Here is a 15490-nt window from a genome sequence, read left to right on the forward strand (position 1 = left end):
TTTACTAATGTCAGGCTAGGACACACAGAATCCAGAAAGGCATCAGCAGAATGTCCAGACTTCTGTAGAAATCGTGTAGAGCCTTCTTAATAGTCTACAGGAAAGCAGTTGAGGACCCAATATACTATACCTTGTCACGTCATGAGTTTTTACGTGGCTGAGGCCAAACTAGGATCCTTAACTCCCAAACCGTGGGAAAGAACTGTACTGGAAAGGCAAATGGAACTCTTCTCCCAGGAGAAGCCACAACCATAGTGGGAGTAGGGCTAACAATTACACGTTTTGAAGACAAAGAAATATATGCCCTGTTTTAGACTTTAAGGATTTTTTTAATGGTGTACGTGAGTATGCTTATCAAAAATTTCTCTATTTCAATGTTCCGAAGTTATAAACATGAATTTTAAGTTTTCTGTAAATATTTAAACATGAATGATATCCTTTTGTAAATATAACATCATATAAAGAAGTTGTGAAGAGTTGGTTTTATTCCGGACGTTTTGAGGTCATCTGATGTAAAACAAATGTTTAATGCTAACCAAATAACCCACTATGTAAATAACTATACCTCAAGTTATACTAAACAACATGAGGTATAATAGCTTATGAAGTCTATATGTTTAAGAGCAATGTTCATTTGCTATAAATAGCATAATTATTATAACTTTTGCTTTCCCACTAGTTGAATTCCTCATGAAATGCTTTGTTTTAAGGTCTGCTGAGTTTGGCAGATAATAAAATAATAAAAATTCTAGTATTTTCCAACTGAGAAAGAGAAGCATAATGGAATTCAGTGGTCAACAAGAGAGTATTTAAAAATAGCATTAATTCCTACCTCAAATATAATGTCTGTGAGGAGGACTGCTATCCAAGGAAGTGTGAATTTAATGGAGGAGGCAGTAGCAGAAAAGGGTTTATGATGAGATCATTGTGCATCTGATGTAAAGATTATTGATAGAATTACACAGAAATCATGTGTGGCTAAGAAGACTACCATGGGTTTGTGGTGGTCTGAGAATCTGCCATGTATTTTTGGCATGGATCAATGTCCAACTCTGTCTGTGTAGCTAGTGAGGATGCAGAAGCCAGCTCAGCTCCAGAGTAGTGACAGATGATGTTCTACATAGATCGTTTACTTCCTTTATAATCAATAAAATATAGTTTGCTATTTTTTTAAATGAAGAAAATGATGAAAAGCACCAAGTTAGAGAAAAAAAAATAGAGAAGTGATACTGGGTAAAAAATAGAGACTCCCAACATAGAGGAGAGGAAAAGGTGGTACTCACAGCACCAGATGGTACCCTGAAGGGCCTGGTCCTCATCATTTCTCTGATGACAACTGTCAATCTTGATGTTTCTTAAGGGACTGGCTTTTTTTGCAGGATTGTTGATATTCATGTGCAATCTGTTGACTTAATGTTTAATGCTGTTTTATGGCAAATGGTACATGTTTTCAGTGGCTTGAGGGATCCCTCAGTGATTTCTTTTCCACTTTGTAAATCCCAGTGTCTTATTCAGGTCCCTGTGCCATTAGTCCACCGAAGACAATATCCTGGACACTCTCATCACCCAGGAACCATCTTCCTGGTGACCCCGTCCACAGCGTACGTGGACAGAGAGGATATGGAGAGACTCCTTTATTAATCTGTAATGGAACATCAGCAGAATGAGACTAGGAGATGATAATACAGAGGAAGAAACAATTCAGGGCAGGGAAATGGAGGGGAAGCAAATTCAGAGTAAGGGCAGATGAGGCCAGGGCTGGAGATGAAGTTCGAGAGTGCTGGAGCTCTGGGTTCGTACTCCAGTGGCGCCATGCAAAAGCCAGTGGCTTTCCCAGTATTATCCCCCATGGTGGTGTTGGAAAACTTTCTTCATTTTGCAGGGAGGCCAGGCTGTAATTGCGAAGTAGAGGCTGGAGTGAGTAGGGACTCAGGGAACACAGTGTGAAGACCAACAGTCTTGGCCAACAGCAGAGACATGAAGAAGTGCTGTATACCCAAAGACAAATCTGAAGAGATCAGAGCAAAAATTAAATTTGGGATACCAGAGCAAGCACTCATTAATATATATGTTAATAGCAAGTATTAGTATCAATACTGCTGTTAGTAATTATAATAGAATGATTGACTATCTGTGACTTCTTTTCCTACCTTGCCTTAATGATAACATTCTTTTTAAGCCAGATGTTCTGGGAATGGATGCCTGGTTTTAATTCACTAGTTAACATGTGTTAATGTCGCTGGGTCAAGATACTATACATGGGCTGGGAGAGCTAGGAGAAACTGTTGTGGAACAAATCACTCTCTACTCTCTGGAGACACTTGTGTCACAGAGCTCTAGGTGAAAGTATAGGTGCTTTTTGATTACCAAGCATTCAGACCAGGCATGCTAACTGGTTAACTATCTGTCATGTGAACCCCCACCCCGGACTCTTCTCAAAGGTCTTATTTCTCATTGCTGGAGAGAGTTTACTCGCCTTAAGAGATACACTGCTTCATTCACATTGCAAACACATGAAAACAATTGAAATGCCATATACAAATATGCATCACCATCCATTTATCCTGCAGACACATACCATTGTGAGTAGGGTAAGTACAAGTGTACTTACAGCAAGATGTAACCTTTGTGAGTGCTGTTTCATTTGAGGTAATTATGTTGTTCATCTTTGGAATTGAGCTGAATAAGAAAAGAGAGTTTTTAATCTATTACTCCTGAATTTCTCCTGATCCCCTTTACATGAAGAAGCTGGACTCAAACTCCAACATTTCTGGAAGTCATCATTTAATTTTTTTTAAATTATGATATACCAATCATATTAAAGAACATCCTGATAATAAATTCTCAGTATTCCTTAATTCCTGAAACACTAAGTATTCATTTTTTCATATTCCTCATTATTATCCAAGGAAATGCATATTTTCCTAGTTACATTTCATATATTCTGCTTCTTCTCCACAGTGGATCATAATTTTTTCTTACTTTTTCTAAGTAGCTTTCAGATTTATAATTTTAATAACTAATAATTCTTATTTTAAGGCTGACAATGTCTTCTACCTAATTTAAGACAAAGAGTCTTGTCTATTTATGTACAGTTAGAGAATAAATACAACAATAATATAGCTATGGATATTCATTGCTAAGACCATATTGAAATAATGGAGATTCTTGATTATATTACTATAACCAAGGCTAAGTCCTGAATTAGGCAGCACAAGTACTTTAAAATGGCTTTTTTGTTGTGCTAAATATTAAATTTAGACATAACTTTCTGGTGGATAGTAATCAGGTTAGATATATCTAGGATATAAGTGACTATCCGTATTGTTAAATATAAGAAGGGAAAACATGCCTAAACATGTCTGTGGTTCACCCATCACTAATCTCCTTAACAGTGAGTCCTGAGACTCCAGTGAGTGCTTTGAGGCATGTTTTGAGAATCAGTAGGCCTTTGTACTTGACTCTTCAGCTAACTCTCTGGGTCGATGACAGCTGCTCTTGCAATTAGCCCTTCCCCTGACCTCATGGTCAACCACAATAGCCTTGGAGATTTCAGGAAGGGAAACTATTGCTTTTTAGGTATCTGGACAAGACCTGCATGTGTGCAAATTAATAGGGGAACTGTTTTCTGTGCTTTATTCTCCTTCTTCTCTCTTGGTTACAAATTGTCCTCATTCATATGTGACAGGCACATCTGGTTACCTACTCTAATGGGTGCAGAAATGGATCTAACAGGAAGGGGAAGCCATATAATACTCCCCAGGAATGTTTAAAAGAGGATTCTTCAGCCTTTCATGGAAAACAGGAGTTTTAAGGGGACATCCTAGGTAAGTTATTATATAAAAAGGATAATTTGCTTGCATGACTTGTCTCTCTTATTTCTCTCTTAGAAGGTAGAAATATGTAGAATAAGATGATACTAGGATGTGTCAAGATTATAAAAACACAACATATGAAGCAGTTAAAATCTTTAACAAGTTGCCATGATAGGTTTATAACGAGCTAAATTCCCTTCCTTTTCCTTATCATCATTGAATCCTCCCCTTTTATGAAAGGGTTGTAGGCCTTGAATGACCACTCTCTTCAGGCCTGTGTCTGCTGAGTCCAGAAGGCAGACTGCAGCTCAGAATCTAGGTTGGAGTCATCTGGGGATGGGGTAAGTGACCGCATGTCAATAAGCCCAGCTCCCTTTCCCCCTCGTGCTTTCCTTTCATTTCAAACAGGTAGAGTTGTCTGTAATTTGTGAGAAATAGAGTTGAACTGGAGAAGATCAGTCAATGAGCATGCCCACAGAAACTTGTTACATAAGAAACCTAAGAATCAAGAGAGGAATTGGAACAATGAGAAAATAACTGCCAGGAAAGGAGGTGCTAACAGCAGAGTAGACTGAGATATGGTTCTGGGAGTAGCAGGAGAAAGTCAAAGGGGAGATTGAAAGTGGAGCTGGAGAATAAGCCAGTGGTGAGCTCTTAGTGGAAACGATGGAGGCAGTCAAAATGGTGAACACATATTAAGGCACAATTCCATAGTAAAGCATTTTTTTCTAAGCCTTTTCAAGCGATGATGACATGTAAAAACTTGTCCAAACACATCAAGGAGAAGAGGAATGACAAAACTAACTCTAGTCCCAACTATCTTTTAGTCTCAAAGGAAGTAAGAAAAGGAGCGATTGTTTTCCAGAACGCCTATGGAAACAACATTCCAGAAATGCTGTTCACTTTCCTCTTGATCAGACTACCAGAGTCTTCCATAATTAAGAGGGTTACACAACTAACTTCCCCAATTATATTTTGTGTATTATGACAATCCTGCCTAAGTTGCTTTAGAGGAAAAAAATAGAAATATAAGTTAATAAACATCAGGAAAATTGAATTGATAAAATAAGGACATTTTTATAGTACAGCCCAAATAATTCAGTAATGTATTATGATAAAAAAGATCACAGCAAAAATGTTCTTTAGAATAATAGTTTTAATCTGCCCATTATAGTTGTCCCATTCTATATGAGAACGCTGAAAAATTAGAACATGTTTTTCATATTTACTCATTGAGCTGTTTTAGTTGTCAAAGCACAGAGAGAAATCTATGCCAGGAAGAATATGACTTAATTTTATTATCTTTTATTGGTGTGACAATGGGAGCTGCCACATTACATAGAAAATGTTTCATAAGTGTTTGTGAAACGAACTAAGTAAAAAAATAAAAGGAGTTGCAAAAATAAAGGGAGTTGTTGTTATTTAAATATCACAAACGACTTTCAAATAAAAGAAAATTTTAAAAATAGTTCTAAGGGGGGGAAATGTCCCCACTGCGAGGTGCTTAAGAAGGAGATAGGAGTATAGGCTAAGAACAAGTCATTAAGGACAGTAGTCATTCCAGGAATTCCTGATGAAATTAGCATTTTAAAATATTTCCAGTAGAATTAAAATTTAAATTCTCCTGTGAAACATCATTTGGCAAAAGGCGGAGAGGTTCTACCCATGGAGGTCAGGGAGCATTCCCAGAAGACAGGAAGAGCAGATAACTCTTTTATCTTGAGTCTCTCACACACACTGCCAAGTTTTTGGCAGCTGCCTCTATTTAAGCTGCATCAGATCAGTGCCTGAGAGATTTTGGATTAGTCTGAAGTTGCTGCTTTGACCGTATTAGTGATATTAAACCAATAAGACCATGGATTATTCAAATTGGCATCCTTGAATGATCTCAAAACCTTTTTAGCAGGGAACTTCTAAGTGCCAAGAAATTTGAGTTAATTAATTCTAATGGCATTGATCTTTAATAAAAATTTTCCTGTAACAAAAGTAATTGTTAATTTCTTTAAAATAGAGATGGAAGGTGTACACCAGTGGGACTTACTGAAAGTCGATTTTTTTCCCGTGACCCCAGGGGGCATGTGCCAGTGTCTGGAGACATTTTTGGTGTTACACCTGGGCAGGAAGTGTGCTATGGGCATCTAGTAAGTAGAGGCCAGGGATGCTGTTAAACATCCTGTAATGCTTACAGCAGCCCATTATCCCACAACAACGAATGATCAGTCCAAAATGTCTATAGTGCTACTATTAAGAAACTGATATAGAAGTATAAAGATAAATTATCATGTTATTTGAGGGAGCACCGGATTAAAGATACTTCGAGATTTTGATTTATAGTCATGAAAACTTCTTACATAGTACATTTCCCCTGTGTCTGAACTACTCCCTAATAATAAATTAGGCCTCTTATGATGCTGCATTAACTGTTTGAAACCACTAGGGAGCTATCAGCATGTTACTACTGTGGTGTATTAAATACAGCCTTAGGGTATTTAGAAAGTTATTGGGATTTTCAAAGGTACCTAATTTACAAGTGAGCATTAAGAAAACCAACACACGTGAAAGGGACATAAATGCACTTAAAAAGGAAGACATAAACAAGCTCAAATGTTCAGAGGACACAATCTTAGTTAGGTGTGTGTTTGTGTGTTAAAGGGAAGGGAGTCATTAGTTAGGAATGGCTGGAGGTGAGTTTTGATCTGGGTTTTCAAGAAAAAGAAAATTATAGATTAGTTAGGAGTACATTCTAGCAATTCAGTAGCCTTTGTTAATGTAAAACAGAAAGTGGTTAAATGCTAATTCAATTTCCTAAGGGCTTTCAACAAATAGGAGTTGAAGAGAGATTAGTATCTACTGAGCAAAAACTATTTAAAATTAATATGTCTTTTGATAAATTTTACTTAGATTTTTATGATAACATTAATAAAATGTTCTGGATACCTAGAATATGATTGATGACTTTGAGCTATATGTGTATATATATATACACACATATATATACACACATATATATATACACACATATATATACACATATATATACACACATATATACACATATATACACACATATATATACATATATACACACATATATATACATATATATACACACATATATACATATATATATACACACATATATATACACACACACACATATATATATAAAAAATAACATTTTACAATGTCACAAATTTAGCTCACTAATTGCATGGCAGGAGAAGTTGACTTAAATCTATGTTGGTATTCTTTATTAAAAAGAATTGACAAGTTTAAAAGAGAGGTCTTTAACCATGGGTTTAAAATACAGTGGGAATAATTTTTATTTTTATTTTGAGATATACTTCTGGAGAAAAGAAGAGATTATAGCTCTCGTTGTTAGGCCTGTTTGTTCCCTGACCCTCTAGCAGGGTACTTTCTGCACATGCAAACAGAGATGGGAGGAAGACTTAGTCAAGTTTGAAATAGCCCAGGAGAAATAGTAAAATAATATAGTTAAGAGCAGATATTTTATTTTCTAAATATGCTTTATACATTAACTTTGGTAGATATAATATTTCATTGTCAATCTAAATAACAAAGAGAGGCTCTCTAAAAGAAAATGATGTTTACTGGGGAATAGTGCATTGAAGTGAATACGCATGCCATAGTAAACTATGTGTGTATTCAGGTTGGTGAAGAAAGACAAAGGGGCTGGGCGCGGTGGCTCACACCTGTAATCTCAGCACTTTGGGAAGCCAAGCGGGTGGATCACCTGAGGTCAGGAGTTTGAGACCAGCCTGACCAATATGGTGAAACTCCATCTCTACTAACAATACAAAAAATAGTAGGGCGTGGTGACGTGCACCTGTAGTCCCAGCTACTTGGGAGGCTGAGACAGGAGAATTGCTTGAACCCAGGAGGCAGAGGTTGCAGTGAGCCGAGATTGCACCACTGCACTCCAGCCTGGGCAACAGAGCAAGACTCTGCCTCAAAAAAAAAAAAAAAAAAAAAAGAAAGAAAGAAAGAAAAACAAAGGGTTTTTAAAGCAAATAAGGAGGATTGCATACTTGTTTTGAAATAATTATCCTTGACTACAAAGATCTACAGCAAGGGTGATGCCAGTCTGAGGTTGGACAGGCAGCTGTTAGGCAGGTGTCTTGCAGAAGTCTTTTCTGTGTAAGGTTGTGATGGCCTTTTCACAAGACAGTGTTGTTTGCAGTCTTTTGTGATAGTTTTTGTTGTCAGGTATACATGAGTGAGAACTCTCCATAGCCTTCCTCAGCTCTAGCTGTCAGGATTTTTCTAACATTAGTGACTTCATTTTGATTCTGACAACTTTCACATTATCTTTTGGGAGGTCTTGAGGGGTGAAAACAGTTTTGTAACAGAGTGGTTTTTAGAGAAACTTAAGAATTTTGGAATATTATGTCCTCTGCCCAAATCCGGCTAACCTTTGGCCTCCGTGGTGGCTGGAACTCCAAAGACAACGTGATGGTTAATAGAGTGTCAACTTGATTGGATTGAATCATGTGCAGTATTGTTCCTGGGTGTGTCTATGAAGGTGTTGCCAAAGGAGATTAATATTTGAGTCAGTGGACTGGGAGAGACCCACCCTCAATCAGAGTGGGCACCATCTAATCGGCTGCCAGAATGGCTAGAATAAAGTGGCAAAAGAAGGTGGAAAGAGCAGACTTGCTGAGTCTTCTGGCCTTCATCTTTCTCCCGTGCTGGATACTTCCTGCCCTCGGACTCCAAGTTCTTCAGATTTTGGACTCTTGAACTTATGTCAGTGGTTTACCAGGGGCTCTCAGTCCTTTGGTCACAGACTAAAGGCTGCACTTTCTCTACTTTTGAGGTTCTGGGACTCAGGACTGGCTTCCTTGCCCCTCAGCTTGCAGATGGCCTGTTGTAGGACTTCACTTTGTAATCATGTGCATCAATTCTCCTTAGTAAAATCCCTTTCCTATATACATCTATTCTATTAGTTTCGTCCCTTTAGAGAGCCCTGACTAATACAGACAATATCATTACCAAAACAAGATTTCGACAGACCTTTGATGGTTAATTTTACATGTCAACTTGACTAGGCTGGGGTACCCAAATATTTGGCCAAGCATTATTTTAGATGTTTCTGTGAAAGTATTTTTTAGATGAGAATAACAGTTAAATGAGTAGACATTGAGCAAAGCAGATTACCCTCCATAATATGGGTTGATCTTATCTAATTGAGTTGAAGTCCTTAATAAAGCAAGGACTGATGTTCCTGGAGGAAAAGAGACTTTTGCACCAGACTGCCTCTGTACTCAAGGTGCAACTCTCCCTGGGCCTCCAGCCTTCCAGCCTACCTTACAGATTTTGGACATGTTTGCCTCCATGATCCTGTCAGACAACTCTTTAAAATCTCTTTCTTTCTCTCTCTCTCTCTCTCTTTCGCTGGTGCCCTTCTTACAATGGTTCAACTTAACAATTTGTTTGTCTTTATGGTGGTACCCATACAACCATTCTGGCTTTTGCTTTTAGAATAATATTCAATAAATTACAGAAGATATTCAACACTTTATTATAAAGTAGGCTTAGTGTTGGATAATTTTGCCCAACTGTAGGGTAATGTAAGTGTTCTGAGCACATTTAATATAAGTTAGGCTAAGCTAGGATGCTTGGTAGGCTAGGTGTGTTAAATGCATTTTTGACTCACAATACATTCAACTTACAGTGGATTTATTGGGGTGTAATTCTATAAGTCAAGGAACATCTGCGTACACACACACGCACACACACACACACCCTATTGCTTCTGTTTCTCTGAATAACCCTAATATCGAACCAAAGACCACAGATCCAGACTACAGGGAATCTATATACTACTTTTCTTCACACTCTCTTTCCTTCCACAAATATTTGGTAGATGTTATTATGTAGAAGTTACTGCAATAATGTGTGGCTTATGATGCTGAGCAAGATCAGACATTATAAATGCTGATACAGAGCTACAGAATCTACACTAACCTAGCTAAAAATAGACTGTAAGGCAAGGAGAGATACTAGAGGTAAGGGGGGATATTTCATAATGACTAGAGTTAAAAACAGACATTTGGAATATATCATAAATGTAATTTGCATAATCCCAATACCAAAGCTTCAAAATATGTAAGTGAAACTGATAGAATAAAAGAAGATCAGTAGAGAAACCTACAAACACAGCGAAAGACTAACACACCTTTCCCACCAGTTGACAGGGCAGGCAGACATGAAATGAGCCAGGATTTGGAAGATCTAAATAATTTACAAAGATCTGAAAATTAATAAAATTGGCCTCATTCTTGTAAATATGATTGCGCTCATATTCTTTTCACGAGCACATAGAACTACAAAAATCAATCATATAGTTAGTCATAAATTAAGCCTCAATTATTTTTCAAAATTCGGGATAATTTAGCATATATTCTCTGATTATATTGGCAGTAAGCTGGAACTAAACAACTAGAAATCCCAAATCACCTAAACAGTAAATAAAACATTAAACATTACAATTCAAACATGAGTGAAAGAAGAAAACAAAATAAAAATAGGGATAATTTTAAAGGGAGTGGTACATCATTTCAAAAATGCAGCCAAAGGGCCAGGTGTGGTGGCTCACGCCTGTAATCCCAGTAGTTTGGGAGGCCAAGGCGGGTGGATCATGAGGTCAAGAGATAGAGACCATCCTGGCCAACATGGTGAAACCCCGTCTCTACTAAAAATACAAAAATTAGCTGGGCGTGGTCATTGCGCCTGTAGTCCCAGCTACTTGGGAGGCTGAGGCATGAGAATCTTTTGAACCAGGGAGGCGGAGGTTGCTGTGAGCCAAGATCATGCCACTGCACTTGAGCCTGGAGACAGAGCACAATTCTGTCTAAAAAAAAAAAAAAAAAAAAAAAATGCAGCCGAAGGAGTACTTAGAAAAAAGTACGCTTGAAATGTACATATTACATAAAACGACTAAAATACTTAAGCCTCCATTTCAAGCCATGACAACAAAAATAGCAAATTAAGGGAAGAAAGTAAATTACAAAGATTAAAAAGAGAAATGAATTTAAAAATATAGAAAAAAATATACCATAGAAGATTCAACAAAGCAAAAGTCTGTTTAAAAGATAACAAAATGGTAGCTCTTGAGGAAGATAGATTAAAATACAGAGAGATTTTCAATATCAGGAATAAAAGAGACTCTCATTACAGACACTGTAGACATCAAAATATTATTAAGAATAAGAGTAGCAGTAATATGACAATTTGGATTAAGTTTTTAAAATTCTTTTAAAAAAAGACTTACCAAAACTCACAAAAAAGTTCTTGTAAGAAATGGAAACTTATTAAAAACGTCCTCACATAAATAATTCTGGGGTTATTTAGCTTCACTGATTCTTCCAAACGCAGTGGTAGAAATAACACTGATCTTGTGCACATTCATCCAAGAAATGAACAAGTGTTTAAGACATTCACACTGAAAACTCAAAACATTATTGGGAGAAATTTTTAAAGACATAAATAAATAGAGAATATAATATGTTCATGGATTAGAAAACTCATCATTGTAAATATTTTTATTCTCCACAAATTTAACCTATGGATTTCATATCATACTAATAGAAAATGGAAAAGTCTTCCTAAAATGCATGTGGTGATGAAAAGTGCTGAAAATAACCCAGACTATTTTAAATGTCAAAGTTGGGAGACTAACAGTAAGAGACAGTAAGACTGAATCAGGCTGTAATTATAGCAGTTTTATACTGGTGCAAGGAAAGACAAACTAATAGTACTGAATAGAGTCCACAAATCAATACACATGTGCAAACACATGATTTACACCAAAACAACACTAGAGTGGAATAGAAAAGATGGCCTTTTCAATGAGCAATGCTGGGTCAACTTGTTATCCACATGGATTAGTAACGTGTGTCTTGGCTTCTATTTTGTATCATATACAAAATGCAACTCCAGATGGATTGCAGATCTAAATGTGGAAGGAGAAACAATAAAGCTTTCAGAGGAAAATACAGGAGGACATTCTTGTGACCTTGGTGTTGGCAATGATTTCATAAACAGGACACAAAAGGACCTAACTATAAACAAACAAAAAAAGACAGATCAAAGACAAATCTATTTTAACATCAAGAACTTGCGTTCATCACAAGACATCACTGAGTAAAAATACAGCCCCAAAAGTAGTTGAAGTTATTCTCAATATATGTATCTGGCAATAAGTCACATCCAGAATATATAAACAATCCCAACAAATTAATAATAATAAAAAAGACAGACTATAGAATAAAAAAAGTCAAAAGACACTTGAATAGATGCTTAAAAACAGAAGATATTAAATGACAAGTATATGATAAGGTGCTCATATTTATTAGTCATTAGGGAAGTACCTATGAAAACCATAATGTGATAAAACTGAATATCCATCATAATAACCAAAATGTAAAAGACATTTAATGCCAAGTGTTGACAAGGATGTGGAACAACTGGAACTCTCGTATACTATTCATGGGGGTGTAAGTGGTTTATCCTCTTTGTATCTTCTATAGATAAACACACATAGATCCTATTAAGATCCTATTATGTATGCAGCAGCTCCACTCCTAAGTGCATATGCAGAAGCAAGGAGTCCAGTTCCAAACTAGAAACGGCTCAAATGCCCATCAATTTTAATATGGATGAGGAAATTGCCATATATTCATACAGTGGAATTATACAATAAGAATGAATAGGCCAAGTGTGGCGGTGGAAGCCTGTAATCTAGCACTTTAGGAAGCCAAGGCTGGAGGATTGCTTGAGCCCAGGAGTTTAAGACCAGCCTTGGGCAACACGCAAAACTCTTGTCTCTAGAAAAAGAAAAAAAAATTAGCTGGGCCTGGTGGCACGTTCCTGTAGTCCCAGCTACTTGGGAGGCTGAGGTAGGAGGATTACTTGAGCCCAGGAGGTTGAGGCTGCAGTGAGCCATGATCATGCCACTGCGCTCCAGCCTGGACAACAGGATGAGACCTTATCTCAAAAAAAAAAAAAAAAAAAAAAAAAAGAACAATACGCACCCACATAAAAAATATCAAGGAATCTCACCAATAAAATACTGAATTTGAAAAAGTCAAATACAAAAGAGCACATGCTATAATGCTTCCAATTATTTACAAAGTGCAAAACAGGCAAAGATAATCTATGCTGGTAGAAGCCATGATAGTGATTTAGCTGGTTTAGGATCGTGTTTCAGGAGGGAAGGGGAGGCACTAAAAGGAAAGCAGCAGGAATGCTTCTGGGGTGTTGATAATGTTATGTTTCTTGAACTGAGTGCTGGCTACTAATATGGGTTCCATGTGTAAAAATTTACCAAGCCGTACATTTGTAATGTATTCATTTTTGTGTATGTATATTATACTTTTTAAGCATTAGGACAAATACCTAAGGCATGCAGGGCTTAAAGCCTAGATGATGGGTTGATAGGTGCAGCAAACCACCATGGCACATGTATACCTATTTAACAAACCTGCACGTTCTGCACATGTATCTCAGAACTTAAGGTAAAATAATAATAATAAAAAAGCAGTAAGCTTAAAAATCAGAAAAAAACACAAAAACAAAAACAAAACCAATAAACCTTGGCTCTGGAGGTCAGAGTACTTGGGTCTACGTCCCACACTTACTAGCTAAGTAATCTTGGGCGGGTTATTTACCTGTACTGTGCCTCACTCTTTATATGGAAGATGGCCATAGAAGAGTACTTAGTTCCCAAGCTGGGAGGATCACCTAACGATGCATTTAAAACACGCAAAACACTTCTCAAAAAAAAGTGACCACTCAAATATTGGTTGTCAAAGAATGGCTCATAGGCAATTTAGCTAGAACTCAGCTGAAGTTTACTCACCTAAGAGGAAGTTAAATCATATATAGACTGTCTCTCCGAAAGGTAGAATTTCAAAAGGCAAAATCTGCAAATGGACTATGAAATAGAAAATCTTATTTTATTTTCTCCTAGGGTAAATTGATTGACTAAAGTTACCAAGGAGGGCAATTTTCCCTTGAGCAGACTGGAAGAGTTATTGAGGAGAGAAGAGGAGGTCTTTGAAGGTTTTCCAGAACCTTCTGCTCTCTAGGTAGAAGAGTGATTGGTCCTTAAATGAGTGCCTCCTCCTTAAGCTAACGCTACAGCTTCTCTGTCATTGTGATTCTCATTTTCCTCTTCTGGTCAATCTCAGCTTCCAAAGGAACTAAGGTGACCATGAGGACTTCTGTCTTAGAAATGGTGTAATCGGCTGCATGTCAGCTCAGGATAATGGCTGCGTAGCATCTTAAAGTACCTGCAAATCAAATAGTGGAGAAAGGCAAGAAATATGAATGACATTATAAGAAACATTTAGGACTTACTTGGTTTCAGTTTTTTTGATTCACCTAGGCATAACCAAAAAAACAGTTCTGGCCAGGCATGGTGGCTCCCAGTGCTTTAGGAGGCCAAGGCAGGAGTACTGCTTGAGCCTAGGAGTTTGAAGTTACAGTGAGCTGTGATCACACCACTGCACTTCAGCCTGGGAGGCAGAGCAAAACTCTGTCTCTAAGAATCATTTTGGCTGACTTTAGATAACCAGATGACTGTTCATCTTAATTAATTGTTTTACTTCCTAAATTGCTTTCCCAGATGAAACAAGATATTTTAGTAATTACATAGGCTCCACCTTTGATGGCCGGTCTCTATGGTTGTAGGCAACTTCTATTGCCTCGAACTACTTTAATTGGTTAATACATACTGCTGTATTAGGCCTCTAAAAGTTATCCTGTTTCATTTTCTATCTGGACCAGAGTCAGGGATAAATTGCAGAACACATTGTTTACCTGGGGAGATGCTAGGCAACGTAGAATTTCTTACAAGCCAGTGAATTCCAGTATCTCAGACTTCTAAGAAATGAACGTAGGCTGGGCACAGTGGCTTATGCCTCTAATCCCAGCACTTTGGGAGGCCGAGGTGCGTGGATCACTTGAGGTCAGGAGTTTGAGACCAGCCTGGCCAAGAAGGTGAAATCCTGTCTCTACTACAAATACAAAAATTAGCTGGGCATGGTGGTGGGTGCCTGTAATCCCAGCTACTCGGGAGGCTGAGGCAGGAAAATCACTTGAACCCAAGAGACGGAGGTTGTAGTGAGCCAAGATAGAACCACTCCACTCCAGCCTAGGTGACAGAGCAAGACTTCATCTCAAAAAAAAAAAAAAAAAGAAAGAAAAGGAGAAGAAGAAGAAGAAGGAGAAGGAGAAGGAGAAGAAGAAGAAGAAGAAGAAGGGAAAGAAAGAAACAAAAAGAGAAATGAATGTAGCTTTATCTGAATGAAATTCAAGCAACCCTTTCTGGGCTGATGAACACATCCCTGTGCTGGGAAGATGGCAGGCTCCAACTCCACAGGGACAGAAGCTCCTGTGCTTGGGATCCTTCCTGACTTCATTCTGTATGTACTTCTTCATCTGGCCATTCATCCGCATTCTTCATAATAAATTGGAAAAATGTTTCCCTGAATTCTGTGAGCTGTCCTAGCAAGTTATCAAACCCAAGGAGGGACAGCCATGGGAGCCATTTATAGCCAGTCAGAAGCACAGGTCACAATTGCCACTTGTGTCACCTGAAGTGGTGGGCAGTCTTGAAGGATGGAACCTTTAACCTGTAGGACCCAATG

The 15490-nt window shown here is 37.6% G+C and overlaps 2 long non-coding RNA genes across 5 annotated transcripts in view; one reads left to right on the forward strand and one right to left on the reverse strand.

Moving 5' to 3' along the window:
- Window positions 1–1619: 1619 nt before the first annotated feature.
- Window positions 1620–14650, reverse strand: LOC109025930 (uncharacterized). The gene is made up of 4 exons (XR_002004886.4): window positions 14493–14650; window positions 13699–14131; window positions 2612–2679; window positions 1620–2008 (listed from the first exon to the last, which is right to left on the reverse strand). It is a non-coding gene; the product is annotated as an uncharacterized lncRNA (long non-coding RNA).
- Window positions 3426–15490, forward strand: part of LOC109025942 (uncharacterized) — a 36815-nt gene continuing 24750 nt past the window's right edge. For 2 of the 4 annotated variants that reach the window (XR_008677811.2, XR_008677813.2), the window contains exon 1: window positions 3426–3827. This is a non-coding gene — a long non-coding RNA (uncharacterized lncRNA). The remainder of the gene's footprint in view (window positions 3828–15490) is intronic. The other 2 variants (XR_008677812.2, XR_008677810.2) reach the window with 2 other exon arrangements.

This window comes from Gorilla gorilla, chromosome 11, assembly GCF_029281585.2.
Source record: "Gorilla gorilla gorilla isolate KB3781 chromosome 11, NHGRI_mGorGor1-v2.1_pri, whole genome shotgun sequence".
Lineage (NCBI taxonomy): Eukaryota > Metazoa > Chordata > Mammalia > Primates > Hominidae > Gorilla > Gorilla gorilla.